The sequence below is a fragment of the Macrobrachium nipponense genome, chromosome 1, assembly GCF_015104395.2.
Source record: "Macrobrachium nipponense isolate FS-2020 chromosome 1, ASM1510439v2, whole genome shotgun sequence".
NCBI lineage: Eukaryota > Metazoa > Arthropoda > Malacostraca > Decapoda > Palaemonidae > Macrobrachium > Macrobrachium nipponense.
The window spans coordinates 172146729-172163220 of NC_087200.1; the positions used below are offsets into that span (position 1 = coordinate 172146729).

The 16492-nt window shown below is 35.8% G+C and overlaps 1 pseudogene; it reads left to right on the plus strand.

The window, feature by feature from the left end:
* Positions 1–10765, plus strand: part of LOC135218999 (serine/threonine-protein kinase PAK 2-like) — a 288649-nt pseudogene extending 277884 nt beyond the window's left edge.
* The last annotated feature ends 5727 nt before the right edge of the window (positions 10766–16492 follow it).

The following is a 16492-nucleotide window of genomic DNA, read 5'->3' on the forward strand; positions in this document are numbered from 1 at the left end:
TAAAATCTTCCTCCAATTAGTGATTAAGAATATTTAAAGAGAAATTGTCAAGCAGTGTGACTTAGTTAAATGGCTTACCTGTGGACCTCTTGATATAAGTACCACTTTTTCTGTAACTTTTCTCATTCATTACCTGCCTGGAAAGAAAGACGTCTATGTGACATGAAATAGGTTTGGACAGGAAAAGTCTTAACATCCGGGAAGTGAGAGATTATGCACAACACCAGGGTGAATAATCCAGTTGTGTGTGGGTATGGGGTCTGGGTTGATGCACAGCTGATGAGCCTCGTGTATGTGTTATGATGCAGCTAATGTAAAGAGGAAGAATGAAAATTTCATAAGGGTTTTATTTCTTGTTTCAGGATTTTTTGAATCGGTGCCTGGAAGTTGATACTGAAAAACGTGCATCTTCAGAAGAACTTCTGTCTCATAGGTTTCTCAATAAGGCAGTCAGTACTACAACTCTCAAACCCCTAATTGAAGCGGCTCAAAAGATTCTTGACAAACGTATTAGTCATGCTATGTGATCATGGTAACATGTTACAGCAGGCTTGGTATTTAGTAAAGCCCTAGTCATGTAGTATTTATGCTGTTATTTTGTTATAATGTTCTTGAACCTCGATACATAATCAGAACCAAGTTTAAAAACTTTTATTAGTCAGAATGTAGGCATAAAATTTCTCTTATTTTCAATTTACATTTGTAATCATTCATGTACTAATCTTTATAGTACACTACTCAGGCATCTGTGGGTAATTATAGTTTTTGATGCCAGGAAGTTTTCAGTTGGTCAGTCAGTTTGCCATATTTTATTAAGTATCATGCTAATTCAGCTCATATGATTTCATTTCTGAAAAATATTTTAACCGGTCATTTCTCAACTAACTTTACGATGATTCTCATAGGCACAGGTAACTAGGGCTTACAATTGAAAAGCCTTATACTATTAGTGATAATCAAGAAGTCCTTTTATTACCACAACTAATCCATTATGTTTGACGATACAAAGAACTAAGCATGTTCTCTTTCTGTTATGGGTAATGCTCATGGTAATCTTAATATGTACTAATATCATTTTTAAGCCCCAGTTATCATTCTCCCTTTTCATATGTAAGAACATATCAGTGCATTTAGAAATTATTAAGTATAGTATATGATTTTTTATTTTTTTATATTTTAGGACACAGTAGATTGAAGTTATGGCTAGCACTACTTACATGTAAAGTTGAGACTGTAAAATTTAATTTTCTGTCTTAGTACCTTGATAGAAATCAGTTAAGCTACTTTTGACTTTATATGTAATTGATGCTCCTGCAGGCTGGGAATTTTATTCAGAATTGTGAAGGCCATATAAATCTCAAATATTTTTGTATGAGGTAGTGTTGCAGATATGTTTTAAGAGAAAATTACCCGCAGATATGTTTTAAGAGAAAATCACCCAAGACTGTGGGACTGAATGAAGCACTGAAAACGATGTAGGTGTAGCTGTTGTTTTTATAAGTGTCTCCTGTGGATGCAGTATGACATAAGATACATTTATAGAAATTACTGTTCATAATGTACAAAGTTTTTCCCTTTTGTGATATTACTGTATGTACATTAAAGGGAATGAGCCAAAAAGGTTTCCATATTACTATGCTTCTATGTGAACACAAAAAACAAGTGTAAGAAACACTTTGTAATATGCAGATGAAAATAATAAACACAGAAATTGATAAATAGTAGTTAGAGTAGGTGCTATAAATGTTAGTGTACATGGTACTCTAAGTTATTGTTAAACTCTAATGCGTAGGTTGCTTTGAAGACTGTACTATCAAAGGAAAGTAGATCTTTGATATTTTACAGTGAGACAGCAGCAGAACAAAAAGCCTCTGCTTTTTTAACAGAATATGGAAACTTCTATGAAACAGTAATAGAACTGCTGAAGTAAAGTTGTGAGGATGACTAAGTTATAAGTACAAAATAATTTGAAGAGCATTTTTAGATTAACAGTCTTAGACTTAATATTGAACAAAAACAATTTAATAAACTACCCTATGATATAAAAGTACTACTAGTTTATTCATCATAAAATATCAGTGTACTTGTTGCTTTCCTTCAGAAAACCTGTCTGAGTTGCATAAGACCAGAGATTAGTTATGTAATATTGGAGAAATCTTGCTAAAAGCACACCAGTTTAAAGTCATGGAATTTATGCATTTAAATTCATTTTTGCTGGTTTTACTTCTCAATTTTATTTTAGTTCTCCAATATTACATAACTAAGCAACTCTGACAGATTTTCTGAAGGAAAGCACCATTTACATGGGGAATCAACATATTATTACTTGGTTTTATTCCTTATTGAAGATATTAAATACTGCTGTAATAATACTTTTCCCGTAATTGCAATCTTTGTTGATTCAGCCTAAAACAGTCTCAATTTTTATGTATCTGAATAATATAAAAATAATAATAATGTGGCCAATTTCTAAATTTCTATTATGTAAAGCATTCCTTTGTTATTTAGTGTATTTATTCACTTGACTAAGTTGGTGGTTGCTTTGAATGCAAAACCTTGACATCTAATGCAGAATTTTTATGTTATTAATTACTGAATATCTTGCTGTACTGTCTCACTGCACTATGCATACTGCATATTTATAAAGATGCACTTTATAAATATGAGAGTATGTATGATGGCCAGTGTCTTTTGTTCAGATAAGGTTATTTATAATGACTGACATAATGCACTTTGAACATTTGAAATGAGTTTTGATGCATGGTATGGCATCAGGCTTCAGCCTGACTGCTGATTTCTCTGCCTCATCTTGAATTCCATCACATTTCCTCTAACTAAACCTTTTCATGAAATTTACTAAGCATATTATTGCATGTTTATCATCAGTTAACATAGCAGAGAACTGAAGTATCTTCACATGCATAAACCCCACCCCATAAGTGCTAGAAGGTTGAGACTTGCGCTGATAGGTTGTATTTAGTGCAGCCACTAAAATCATACATGCTGATCAGATTTTAATTGTAGATAATTCCATGCTTTCTATTTACATCACTCATTTTTTATTTTGATGATTGAATGTCATGTAAAAAGGTTTTTTCATTGTCAGACTTATATCTGAAGAATGCTCTTTAAATCCTAGGTACCATAATTAGAAAATGTAGACTGCCATTATGACCTATTATTTATGGAAGCTAAAGTCCCAAAGTGCCTTTGGATATCAAGGAAAATAATTTTAACAGTAGCATTTTAAAAAATCTGAAGCTTGAAGCAAAAACGTTTACGTAAATGTATGTTCAGTGCAGAGTTAGTGTTGCCAAATAGGTAGAATAAAATTTGTTTAGTATAATGATGCCATCTTCCATTAGGCCAAAAGTTTTTGATTAAAGGTAAAAATCAGCAAAGCTCCTACTAGGATGACAACCATGTGCAACATTAAATTATAGAATTAAAGGTTTCTGTTAAGAACTTTCACCATTATTTAGTTGCTTGTCATTTAAAATTTTTTGAAGGTCTAGTACTTAGCCTGGACCACTTCAGTCACAGTTTATCACCTTGGGTGCATAGCTTATAATCTTTGGGTTATTGAAGTCAAAGGTTGCATAAAAAGCAATGTGACTATTACTGCTGTCAATCCACTACTTAGTTGCCTTATATGCATATATAATAACTGTCAGGAAGCAAGGGCTTACAATAAAGAATTTCCCATGGGGGCCTGTAAGCTTATCAACCTTAAGAAGAGTCTGGCTGTTTGTATGCAGCTTGCTTGCTGAATAAATGAGGTGAAGAATTAAACATTTACAATGTTTGTAATTATGATTTTTTCATGTTTACGATGTTCCCAAGTATTTTTTTCTAGTTTTTCAATAAAATGATCATGCATGAATTTATGCAGATTGCCGTAAGTATGTAATATTCATATTAAAGAAATAATTTCACATTAAACCTTCCGTGATATGGTGTACTTGTATAGTAGCATTTTTTTCTTCTCAAATTTATGAGTGTAGCAGTCCAGAATATTAGTACTACAGTAGTATCTCTCAAGTCAAATTTTACTTTATATATATTGCATTCAATTTAGGAAATGTGCATATCCATTTTCTTTCCGATGGTATTAGCTGAAACTCAATACAACCCATTGTACATTATGCATGTGTGATTTATATTATGTATGTTACGCAAACTAGAGGCTTACATAGGCCTCCAAATGATAATTACATCAGTTATCAGAAAGGACTAGGATGTAATTAAATCTTGGTGTGTTGCATGGAACTAGAAACTCATCAAGTGACATGAAAATAGTTACACAGTAGTACACTGTACGCATGAATGAGGTGTTTAAGGTATACACGACAGGAAGGAAAACAGAAAGAAATGACAATGTACAGAATAACTGAATGGAGCAAGAACAGAACTATATTGCACTTAATACAATAGTTGAACATTTCACATTAGACACTTAGCATTTAAGTAAAAAAAAATATATAGCATGGATACCTGGAGCCCTAAGCCAAGGACTAGGTAGTGGATTAAAAGCTTTTTTTCTGAATGTTCAGTCTTCCCCACTATATACTAGAGCCATTACCTTTCTGAATTTTCAGCCTCCCTCACATTCAGCCACATATTTGCCAACTTTTAACTGATATTAAACCAAGAATCAAGTAAATGGAGTGATGGTGATACAACCCAAATAGAGTGAATAACAGTTTCCGTTGGTAATTTACTCCATCGTTATTCCATCGTGTTGTAGCAGGAATGCAGAAGAAAAGCTTAAACAACAACACAACAGATCCTGAAATACATCATGTAAACAATTAATCTTGCATATTGAATAATTATGAAAACTTAATAAAATTAGCAATTAGTAAATTTAGCCAAGTGAAAATATATGTACATTTATCCAGTCATCTACTATGAGCTTTGCCCCTACAGAAGATATATGTAATGATTGATGCTTATTTTTTTATGTACAATATGATCTTAATGATTACACTCTGAATCAATAGAAAAGTATTTATGTCAGAAATGTAGACACTTGATTACGTATTAGTGTTGTTCTCACTGATGTTGTAATTACCTTCATGTGATTTCACCAATCCCCAAGTAAAGATTTTTATGATCACAAACTGTCTTGAAGGACTTCTGGCACTGTTACAATGACAATTTTTTTAGCATCATGTGTTGCTCATTCAACAATGTGGGCACCAAAAGGTGTTTCTGTTACTGACAGGCCAAATCCTTTGATGCCATAAAAGACATTTTTCTTATTTCATATAGCAGTTAGAGTATTTAACCAAGTATAATTGCATAGATAAGTTCATCAGTAATTATAGTAACAATGATCGTAGACAACAGTTTTGTGGTGTTCTGTGGATTAGGTAAAAATTAAAAGACTAGCTTACATGCTATAGGCCTTGCCTGTTCTGAAATTGATAGGTACTGATTTAGAGCATGTCTATTAAGAGTAATTCACTCTGAGAATGACTTTACTAGCACTATTTAAAAACATTTGTCATATTGAAGTAGATTCAGTTGGGATTTTACAAAATGGCTGGCTACTTTTAATAAATTCTGGCAGTAAAATGCAAAATAATGTTGTTTTAAAGATGAGTATTTTATTTAATTAAAATCATATTTAGATTTTGCTGCAAGCATGGATGATGTTTTTAAAATTATTTAGATATACAGTGAAGGAGTCAAACAGCCATTTCAACATTTACTGTATTAGTACTACATTGGCCATAGGTTTTGGATTTTCTTTTTCAAACTCGCTTGGAATACAGAACATTTATATAGAGAAGAATTCAAATAGAAAATTACCTTCATCTCTTCAGTTTACGCCAAGGTAATTTAAATATAAACATGACATTTTGCTGGAGTTTTTCCCCGGTAAGAAGAATGAATGTTGAACACATAAATATACACATTTCCCTCATATTCTCAAGTGTGTGTGTGTGTGTGTTTGTGTGCCTTAATAAGAAATAGGTTATTTTTCATCTGTAAGATACTTGTCGTATTTAGACTATGTAAGTGATGATATATCAACTCAAAGAGTACAATGTGCAATGGAACATTTGCCGCAAATGTAGCTGTATGGTGGTTATCCTTATAGTTTAAAAAAATTTGGTGAATTATTAAATGAGTTAATGTCAGACAAACCTTATTGGCATTAATTTTGCTTGTGTAATATATAGATGATGTAATAGTAAATTTTATTTGTAGTTATGCTGTAATATGCAAAAACTTAATGGTGCTATAATGGTGTAATGAATTACTATCAGTAATATATAAGGTAAAAACAGAAAAGACATGCATAGGAAATAAAGACAAGGTTTTTATCAATGGCTTCCAGGTAAAATTAGGGCAAAATGTTGTCATGCTAGGTGCAGGTGTTCAAGCTTTAAACCTGAACAAGTATGTATCAGCATCTAACCAGATAAAAAAAAACTAATCTATTCCTGAATTTTTTTTTGTTTTAATAATGGTTCAATGGTTTTTGTTGAATACAAGTACAAAAACAGAGGTTAATGAAGTTCATCTGTACATCATAGAGTTCATTGTCAGCAAATGTCTTTTAGACAATAGTTTTACTCATGCACATTATTTTCTTTATGTAAAGCAGAAGGAAACAGAATTTGTGTGATTTTGTTTATCTGTATATTTTGTCATAGTATATCTTGCATGTTTTTATCAGATTCTCATTTATGAACTGTGATCAAGTTCTTGAAAGTTCCTGTTCTCGCATTTCTGTATGGGTAGAACTTTTACTGTATTGTACTACTGATAAGACTATTTAAATTTAGTTATGAAAGTATTCAGTAATCTGTAGTATTATGCATTTTGTGAAGAATTCAGACTTTATATTATTATTTTGTAGAAGAGGTCAAACTTAAAGTCATCATATCTCAAAGGGACTTTAGTTGCACGATGATGTTGTTGATCCCAAATAATTCTGCATGACTTATAAATTTTATGTGTTTGAATTACATTAACAGTTGTACAGAAGCGTGTAAGCATTAGTATACCATATGGTTACCAATACCAGCTTCATCTATATTTTATTTTAGGTTCCTTACATGATCTTCCAGGAATGATGATTGTATAGTTGAAATTATAACATTCAGCAGCTACCTAGCAATTTCCTAAAATTTCCCCTAAGTATGAAAAGTGCATATGTAAAACATTCTTTCACAGTCAGTAACAAAGTATTTGGTCTTAAAATATTTACAATTGTGCCTTGATTGAAATATATACTTTTGCAGGATTTTTAAGATCTGGAATTTTTTTGAACTACTAATGTGTGAAATATGAATGTATGTGTATGTATTTGAACATTTAATCCATGGTTTCTTGTACCAATTGCCCACATAGTTTTATCATACATAGAAGGATGTTACAATGTATATATTTGTATTTTTTTCTACTCTGGCCCTTTTTTGGCTAATTACTTTGGAAAAACTAAATATTATTATTATCTTGATTATTCTATTATAAGTAAATTTTGAATTATTAAAACACTACAGTGATGGTGGCTGAGTGGTTAGAATTAAAGGAAGACAAGGTTTGGTAATGAATTTAAAAACTCGGTGTAATACATATTTGTTCCTACATGTATTCAAACCTTCGTTCTACATGGGGGATTTAATTTTAGTGTAAGCTGGGCCCCAGCCATTGAACTAAAAACAAGGTGGATATTGGTAGTTGGCTACCAGTGGTAGGGAAGGAATCCCACCATCCAGTTGGTTCACATTCACTTCTTCTATTAGCTGCGTTGGAGACAGAAGTGTGTCTTGCTGCCTGCTGATCAACATAATTCTTAATTATTCTTATAATTTAATATTTGTTTTGAGATATTTTGTCTATTTTGAAATAATGCAACAGGTTATATTGTTACATTTTGTTATTTTCACTCTTTCTTGCTGCATAGTTATTTCTGTCTCTTGCTGTAGGCCACAACCATGTCTTCCCGGAACTTACATCCCCATCTGCCGTCAGTGCTGTTCCCGCCTAGATAGTCTTCCTTCCCCTTCCTTCTGTTGTCCTTTGGGACACAGAAGAGTGTTGCTTCAGTGCCAGAGTAGTTCCTAGAATACTTGGATTCTCTTCCTCACTTTATTCCTTCGAGAACAGTTATTGGTTGCTGTTTTCAGTGATGCCTCTGCAGTTTTCTGAACCTCTAAGCTGAAGATGCACTCTCCAAGGAAGGAAGAATTTGCAGCCATGCATGACGAGTTTTTTGCTTCATGTTGTATGAGGAGGAAGAGAGAGGCCCTGGGTAAGCAGATGTAGCTTTGCCCTTGCCACAAAATTGCATGGCCGTGACTCTTGACGTTGCTGCAGTTTACCATGCCCCTAGCCAAAGATTTGCTCTCCAAAGATAGAGATGCATATGTTGCACAACCATGTCCTTTCTACACTTGCACAACTGAGATCAAATCTTCGGTTGTTAAGGCTGTTTCCTTCTCTCCCCTACCCTGATTGAGTGTCAATTATATGGATGTTTCTTCACTCCTTCACATTCCCGCTGAGGAACACTACCTCAGCAAAGCATATTCAGGGCTGTGTTCCCATCCGCGTTCACGTGGAGCTTTAGAGAAGAATAAGATGGCTCTTTTGAGAGTTTTTCCTTGTTTATGTGAAGGTTTTGTAGCAGAAAGATGGCTCTTCAGACAACAACAGTGTGGACATTTGGCTGACATCCGTGGGGCATCTGTAACAGCCCCCAACATTCCTGAGGTTGTGATCAAGATCATCAACATCTCTGTGGTACTGTAGGGCAGTGCCTCTGATCTATCTTTCAAGAAGAGTCCCCTGGCGAATGAGATCGCTCTTCCAAGAGCAATTCTACCTCCACAGTCGGGCAAATAGCATCGACAGTTTTTCTATGAACATCATTGATGGGACTTTTGTGAACATCTGGCACACAACACCTACCCACGTTATTGTGGAGTAGAGTGAGCATGTCTTGCTTTCCCTCCCAGCTCAAGTCCATGATTTTGCAGCAATCACGTCCAAATGAAACAGTGTTCAAGGGAAGTTTAGCAACAATTAAGCCTGGTTAGTACTTGAGTAGGTGACCTTCTGGGAACACCAAATGCTGTCAACATCTAGAAGTCTTTCATATCCATGGTTAGCAACATTGGGCTAGTCAGTATTTGGATAGGTGACCTCCTAGGAACTTCAATTGCTGTTGGCATCAAGGAGGGGTCTTTTAAATCCATGATTCAAGTCTGGGGCTCATGACTTCCCGTCATTCTGCCTGATTCACCAGGTGATCAACAGGGTATGAGCATTCTGTTTCTAAGGACCCTAAAGGGCACCAAGTTCCCAAAGACCTTTAGCTTTACTATTTAACAACTTCACCGCCAAACTAGGTGCCGGCAACTTTTTCGTAGTTCCTACTTGGCTAAGAAGTGGTATTAAAGAACTCCAATTTCTTTTGACTTCATGTAACGATCAAACGGACATACCCCACTGTGACGTGGTGGACAACAATACATTCAAGGCAAAATTTCATAAGGTCAGGAGCATTGGTCTACCCTTAGCATTCAGGAAGAACCTGTCTGTCAGGTATGCAGTCACAACAGACCACATTCGCCTCCTTTTTACCTTTCAGACATTGTCCATAGATCCTTGGACTTTTTTCTTTGGTTCTGTGGTGGCTGCTTAACAGTCATGTAGTTCACCCTGCTCTTGAGGACAGGTGGCATCTCTCCCAAGGTGTATGGCTGCAAAAGAGGGGGTGTGTGGGACTGGCCTATCTTCTCGCTTAACCCCTTCTTAGGGGTTAAGCGATGCATGCATCCCTGTGCTGGACAGGGATGCATGCATGTGTTGATGACTGAATATCCTATCTATAAATTAGCTCTTTTTGTATTAATTGATGCAACTCCTACCCTCTCACTAGCAAGGGGGTAAGAGGACTGACAGTGAACAGACTCATTGGTTATCTTCAGCTTTATTGTCCCTGACATATGGGTTCATCCAAAGTTATCTTCAAATTAGCGACGTTACATTCCATTTATTCGAAAGGCCCAGAAATCGGGCAAATGAACATCACACATGTCCAACAGATCAGAGGTATCGGACTCTTTCCCTTGCTCTTTCATGACCAGGAAAGAGTCCCCAGGTGAGGCAAACTACCAGTCAGTTTAGAGATTTGCTCAGAATTCTCCCAATAGAAGTAAGTCTCCCTTATGTAAAGACCAAAGGTTTGTATGTGCAGGAAGAAATGACAAAATTCTAAGTACTTTGTATTTTAACATACAAACCTGAGGTCTTTACATAAATGGCCCAGCTCTAGCCACCCCTCATTCTGCTTCCTGGGCCAAAAAATAAAGTGAATGTGTACCAACTGGATGGCAGGGATTCCTCCCCTACCACTTGTAGCCAACTAACTATATGCACCTTGTTTATAGTTGAACAGCCGGCTCCAGCTTGCGATGAAAGTAAATCCCCTATGTAAAGATCTCGGGTTTGTATGATATGAAAAATAAAAATTACTTAAAAATTTGTCATATTACTAAAGATATAAAGAAATAGCATGTAGATATGTTAATCCTAATTAGGGTGGTTGTAGATTTTATTTTCACAAAGTCCTGGAATTAATTAGGTAGTCCTCGATTCCAACATAAGACAATGTGTATTTGGGACCAGTGCCATTAATATTAATATATTTACACATTTCATAAATGCAAAATCTACTACTTATTGCCAATTTGTAAAGCCATGATATCTGATTGACTTGTTTAATAAAATTTCTTATATATGTGTGTTTTCTTGTATGAGAAAAATATGAAATTTTAAATCCAAGTTAACTGAATGGTTATTTATTTGTCAAAGGTTCTGATACTCAAGAGAAGAAGTAATGTGAAATAGAACTAGCTTAAGGTCACAAATACTGTACCTCCATGGATGCCTTTGTCCATTTTACATTCTTTAAACACTCCTCAGGATCTTTCTTTTTTTTTTTTAATCAAACTATAATGTTGATAATTGCCATGTAAGCTTGTTCCAAGAAACTTGACCAAGAGAAAATAAGCAAAGAATTTTCTCTGCAAATCACCAAAGAATTGTCTTAATTTTTACTTTTCTCATCAGGTATGAAGTCACTTAATAATTTACCTTTATACTTATAACAGTTGATAAACTGCTCCATCAACATCAGTGGTAACTCATAAGAAAATAAACAAATACTCATTGCAACCTAACAAAAAGACTTCATTAATTACTTGACTTCCCTAAAAGAACACGCACTAAGAACAAACAATGTCTATGTGAACCATTTTAGGATGGAGGGGGTTGGGCAAAATCTGTGCCAGAAAAATCACCTTTCACTGACTGAACGAAAAGGCTTGGCAATAATTTTCTTTGATTACTCAAAGTTGTTATACCTCATGTTACAGTAATGAATTTGGTGTCTAAAAGTCTGTCCACACGAGCGGGCCTGATCGGCGTGCTCAGGGGTTCACGGGCAAATTCTGGCTGGCTTACCCGTGAATGTTGTCCACACGGGTGAGGCGATGGAGAGAAGGGTGTGCCCGACGATGCCAGCAGTGTGTTCAGTGCAGTACGATAAACATGGTGCCTACTTCAAAGAAGAAGATAGCGTAGCATGATAATTGCTTTGTGTGTGATGAAAAAGGAGAAAAAGACGAGAATATGGTGCAAAGAATGGTTCAGTAAAAGAAATGTATATTGTTAACGTACGTCTGCCAGGGTCGAAGTAAAAGCCATCGGGCACCACCGTGGTGATTTTGCTACAAGACCCATCGGGCAATTTGACAGTTTGCCCGTAAAGTGTGCCCGTCAGAGGGGAAGTCCGCCGATCAGGCCCGATCGTGTGGACAGGCCTTAAAGTTGAATTTTTATATATTTAAAATTTCCAAAACCTAAAACAAATCGATATTTCAAGTAAAAGTTAGCCACATGTCATGAAAAAAAATTCATGATAAATCGGAGATATCCAATTGATAACAGATCAGTATTAGCCTTTGAAACTTTAAAAACTATCACAAACTGGAAAACAATTATATTCAAAAGCACATACAGTTTGTGCCCCATATGATACCATAATGATCATACAAAAAAACTTGAAATATACTTTAATGCATTTGTTCAGTGGAATAATGGTTTATGTCACTTTTATTAAAAAGTATACATCAAAATATATGCATATCAGTTTTAATGCTGAAGCATGATAAATTAGCTTTACACTGATATATATAATTCAATAACATTAGTGCCACTTATCACACAGGAACACATGGCTACTACATGTATTTTAGCCGACTGAAGAAAGTTCTGCCTTTATGTTTTTAAAAATTTGCTCAAGTTACAAATGTACATATATACGTACATCTTTGTTATTTCTGCATAGAGCAATAATTAAATTAGTTTCTCACTTATATAATTTAAATTAGTTTACTCCCAAGAATGAGGTTGTAAAGACCTTTATATCATATAACAAAGCAGCAAGAACCACATGTATATATTTGTACTATGTAGAAATTCCTGGCATTTTCGCCGATATATGATTTATCAATGAATGTCCATCATATTATGTCTTTTGCTATTGTTGTTTGATTAACTGCCAAGAAACAAATTCTCCTCTGTCTGCGTGTGGGTAGCGAAGGACGGGGTCGGGCACTCCGTTTCCGTCCACGCACTGCTATGTATACCGCGTGCCCAGGTAATAAAATCAGTTAGTACTCAGTTCTGTCTCATTCCGACCTCACAAGGTAAGAAACAGCAATACCAAATTGCAATACACTTCGAATGTCAAGTGCCATTAAGAGATTGTGGTAGACGAAAAACTTAAAACTTACCTGGCTTAAAAAATATGCTAAATTTCTGATCATACAAGTGAATAAATTAAGCAACCCCTCTTAAATCCTTTTTAAATCCTGCCGGATAATATAAATTTCTAGTATGATTTAAAGGGAAATATGTACTTTTATCATCCCCTACCTTGACAATACCATATATATAACTCTACACTAGTATATCTATAAACAACAACCACTACACTTTAAACTGAAAAATCAATGTTAAACCATAAGTTACTACATAATTTTCCTATAATTGTAACAAGCTATGCATACACTATGCTTATACTACACAACACACAGTGCAGTAGGCACTACACATAATGGTACAGTACACTACTGTACTGTATGCATAGTTTTGTAAAACACGTTTTGCACTTTATTATCTCCTATTTTGCTGTACAAATATGGTCTACACACAATAAACAAAATAAAGGCTAAAAATTAACGGCAAAAAATGTTTCATTGTCTCTTGCCCCACACAAGTCTGACGCAGGCGTTGGCTATGGAGTTGTATTTCCCAATTTTAAATAAGTGGAAGGCTGCCAGATCAGGCATCCATTTTTACAGCAGTGTTATGCAATCCTAACTGCCCTTGAAGAGATTGCTTGTCATTTTGGAGAACATTTTGTTATATGTTGCGATTCACTGTGTGTCTGGCAAGTTATTGGTCATTTTAATTCACTCCATCCTATCGTTATTGAAATTTTAGAGTGGCTTCAGTTGCTTAGGATTAGTGGTAGAAAAGTATCTTTCTGTTGGTCCCCTGCACATGTCGGTGTGGCAGGAAACGAAGTAGCAGACTCACTTGCCAAAACAGCTGTCAACCAAAGTAATATAGGTAGCTAGCTAGGTGTGCACTCCCTACAAATATGTATCCGTTTATTAAATCAGCGTTCCTTGATTCCTGGAAATTTGCATGGGAGCTAGATAACCAGAAAATGAAAGAAATAGCTACCACCATCTTTCCTTGGAAGTATTCATCAATGACTAGGCAAAGGGAAGTACGTAATACTTAATCGGCTTAGAATAGGCCATACAAAAATGACACATGGCTTTCTGATGAGTGGGGATCATCAGCCTTATTGTAACGACTGCTTGGTACCACTGACAGTCAGACACCTGATAGTTGAGTGCCCTAGTCTTTCAATTGAAAGAGAGAGAGGTACTTTCCTCCACGTTACAGGGAATCTGAAGATGGTTTTTCCCTTACCAAGATTTTAGGAGCAGATTTTACTGAAAGCGCCCTGTTTAATTTTAATAATCCCATTGGTATTTTGAATAAAATTTAATTTGCACAATTAATTTTGTAAGTTTATAGGTTTTACGATGATTAATTTTTTATCATGGGGATTTTCCTTTGTTAATTTAATTTTATTTAATTTAAATGAGTTTTTAATGTTTTTCATTTTAAGTTAATAATTTTGTCTTGTGTATGTATTTATGTGCATATGAATGTATTTGCTCTTTTGGATATGCATACATATGCTTTATATATTCCATTGTAGTGGCGTCAATAACCATTAGCAGTTGTGACGCCAGATAATCTTTAATAAATCAATCAATCAACTGTACATACAGATTAGATTAGATTATAAAATTTTTTGGCACATAGCCAAGCGCCGGAGCCGAGGGGGCATTCAGCGCATATATATCTTTAAAAAAAAATACACTATCGCACATATAAATATGCACAGAACCGATCTAACATATAATTCATTCCTTCATAAAAGTCAAACAAGAAACCTAAAACAATTAAGAGAATAAAATTACAATTTGTAAAAAAGATTAATATATCTTAAAAATGTCACAATTTGCTTTGCCTGAGCACCTTCACCTAAAATATCGGCAAGTCCTATTTGCCAGCAAACAAGCTCTACGTTTGTTTTCAAAATGAGGACACTCCACCAAAATATGCACCACAGTCAAAGCCACATGACAGGTGGAACAGCGAGGAACCTGCCTATCCACTCCACCCATCATTAGTAGTATATTTAGTGTGGCCAATAGCAATCTAGCTAAAACTATCTCGGACCTTCTATCCATCCGGCTATGAGGCCAAGGATGAACAGTAGGCCTAATCGACTTTAATTTAAGATTATTATCTAAAGTAGACCAGTGGGCCTGCCACTGGTCTTTACAGTAGAATCGAATGGTACTTTTAAAATCAGAAATAGGGACGCCCATGTTGGAAATGTGCCTAAGCCTAGTTGCAGCCTTAAGCTGGTATCACACTAGTCATTTCTTGCTCGCGGTTTTGGCCAGCATCCAGCCGATGCTCGCGAGCAAAAGTGTTGTATCGTCACACTAGGAACTCGTGGTTTCGAGGAGCCGTAGGAAAAAGTAAACAAAACTGATCAGCTGATATCATCATGGCACCCAGAAATTGTTGGACTATTGCAAGATGTGCTGTAGTGGTGTATTTCTCGGAAACTTACGTGAATGCAAGATTACTAAAAAAAGTTTGTGGGTTCGAGAGTGGCTCAGGAGAAGAGAAGCCAAAGGTCTGAGAGTACGTCCTATCAGCAGCAGCCATCTTGTTTGTTTACACTACGCTGTGGCTCGCGGCTCATGCTGGCTGCTTCCCGTTCTGTCGAGAAGCTAAATGCTCCCGGTTTTTCATTTTCGCCAGCAACGGCTCGAAGCTGGAGAAAAAAACGCCTAGTGTGAGGCCACCATTAGCTGCAATGTCGGCTCGCCCACTTCCTACAATTCCAACGTGGGACGGAGCTCAACAAAACCTAACAGAAAAACCTCTTCTATTAATTAAAAGATAAAACCAATCTTGTGCCTCTTGCACTAAAGGGTGGCAAGAGACCAGGCTTCTAAGAGAGGATGAAACACTCAAAGAGTCTGTAAAAATGGTAAAAACCTTGTTAGTACAAGAACTATAAAAAATATATTTAAGAGCAATCAGAACTGACAGCAGTTCATCTGTAAAAACAGAGGAATTAGATGGAAGCTTCTTTTTAATGATATTATCACTTTTCACTACAGAGCAACCAACACCATCAGAACCCTTCGAGCCATCAGAGTATATATGATAAAAATCCCCATGTTCGGAAGCATGGTCCAAGAAACTTGCCCTCAACTGATCACCAGACCTGTTGCTCCTGCTGTCCCTAATTGGGCAGATCTCTAAGTACAGTCTATTCCAAGGAGGAAACTTCGAGGGTGAAATTTCAGCTACTGCAGGAGGAAGTAATCCCACCTCCCTGGCAGAGCTTGCTAGTCGAACTTCAAGCGGCTTTGGCAGTCTAGGTCCATTTGGGGCTCTATCAGTTGGTTCTTTAAAATCTTATATTGGGGTTCAGCTTTGACGTAAGTACTCTTGATATGCATCTCAAGCCTTGATATGCATCTCAAGCCTAATTCCTCCCTACGAATAAAGTGGGGGAAAACCTGACACAACATATAGGCTTTCCATGGTGAAGTTCTATAGGCTCCCGACAGGAACTTGTTCTAGTAGACCGTTGGACTAAGGACGCTTCCCTGAGGTAACCCTTCTTCTTGAAGGTAAGCAGAAGAAATGTAAGAGCCCACTCATACTTTCAGGTAACGTTCTGACAAAAAATCTTTAAGAAAATAGAACAAATTACCCACAATACCCCAGTCGACAAGTTGCATAAGGATACGCCCTTGCAGGTAGTGTCGTAGGCTTTCTCTAG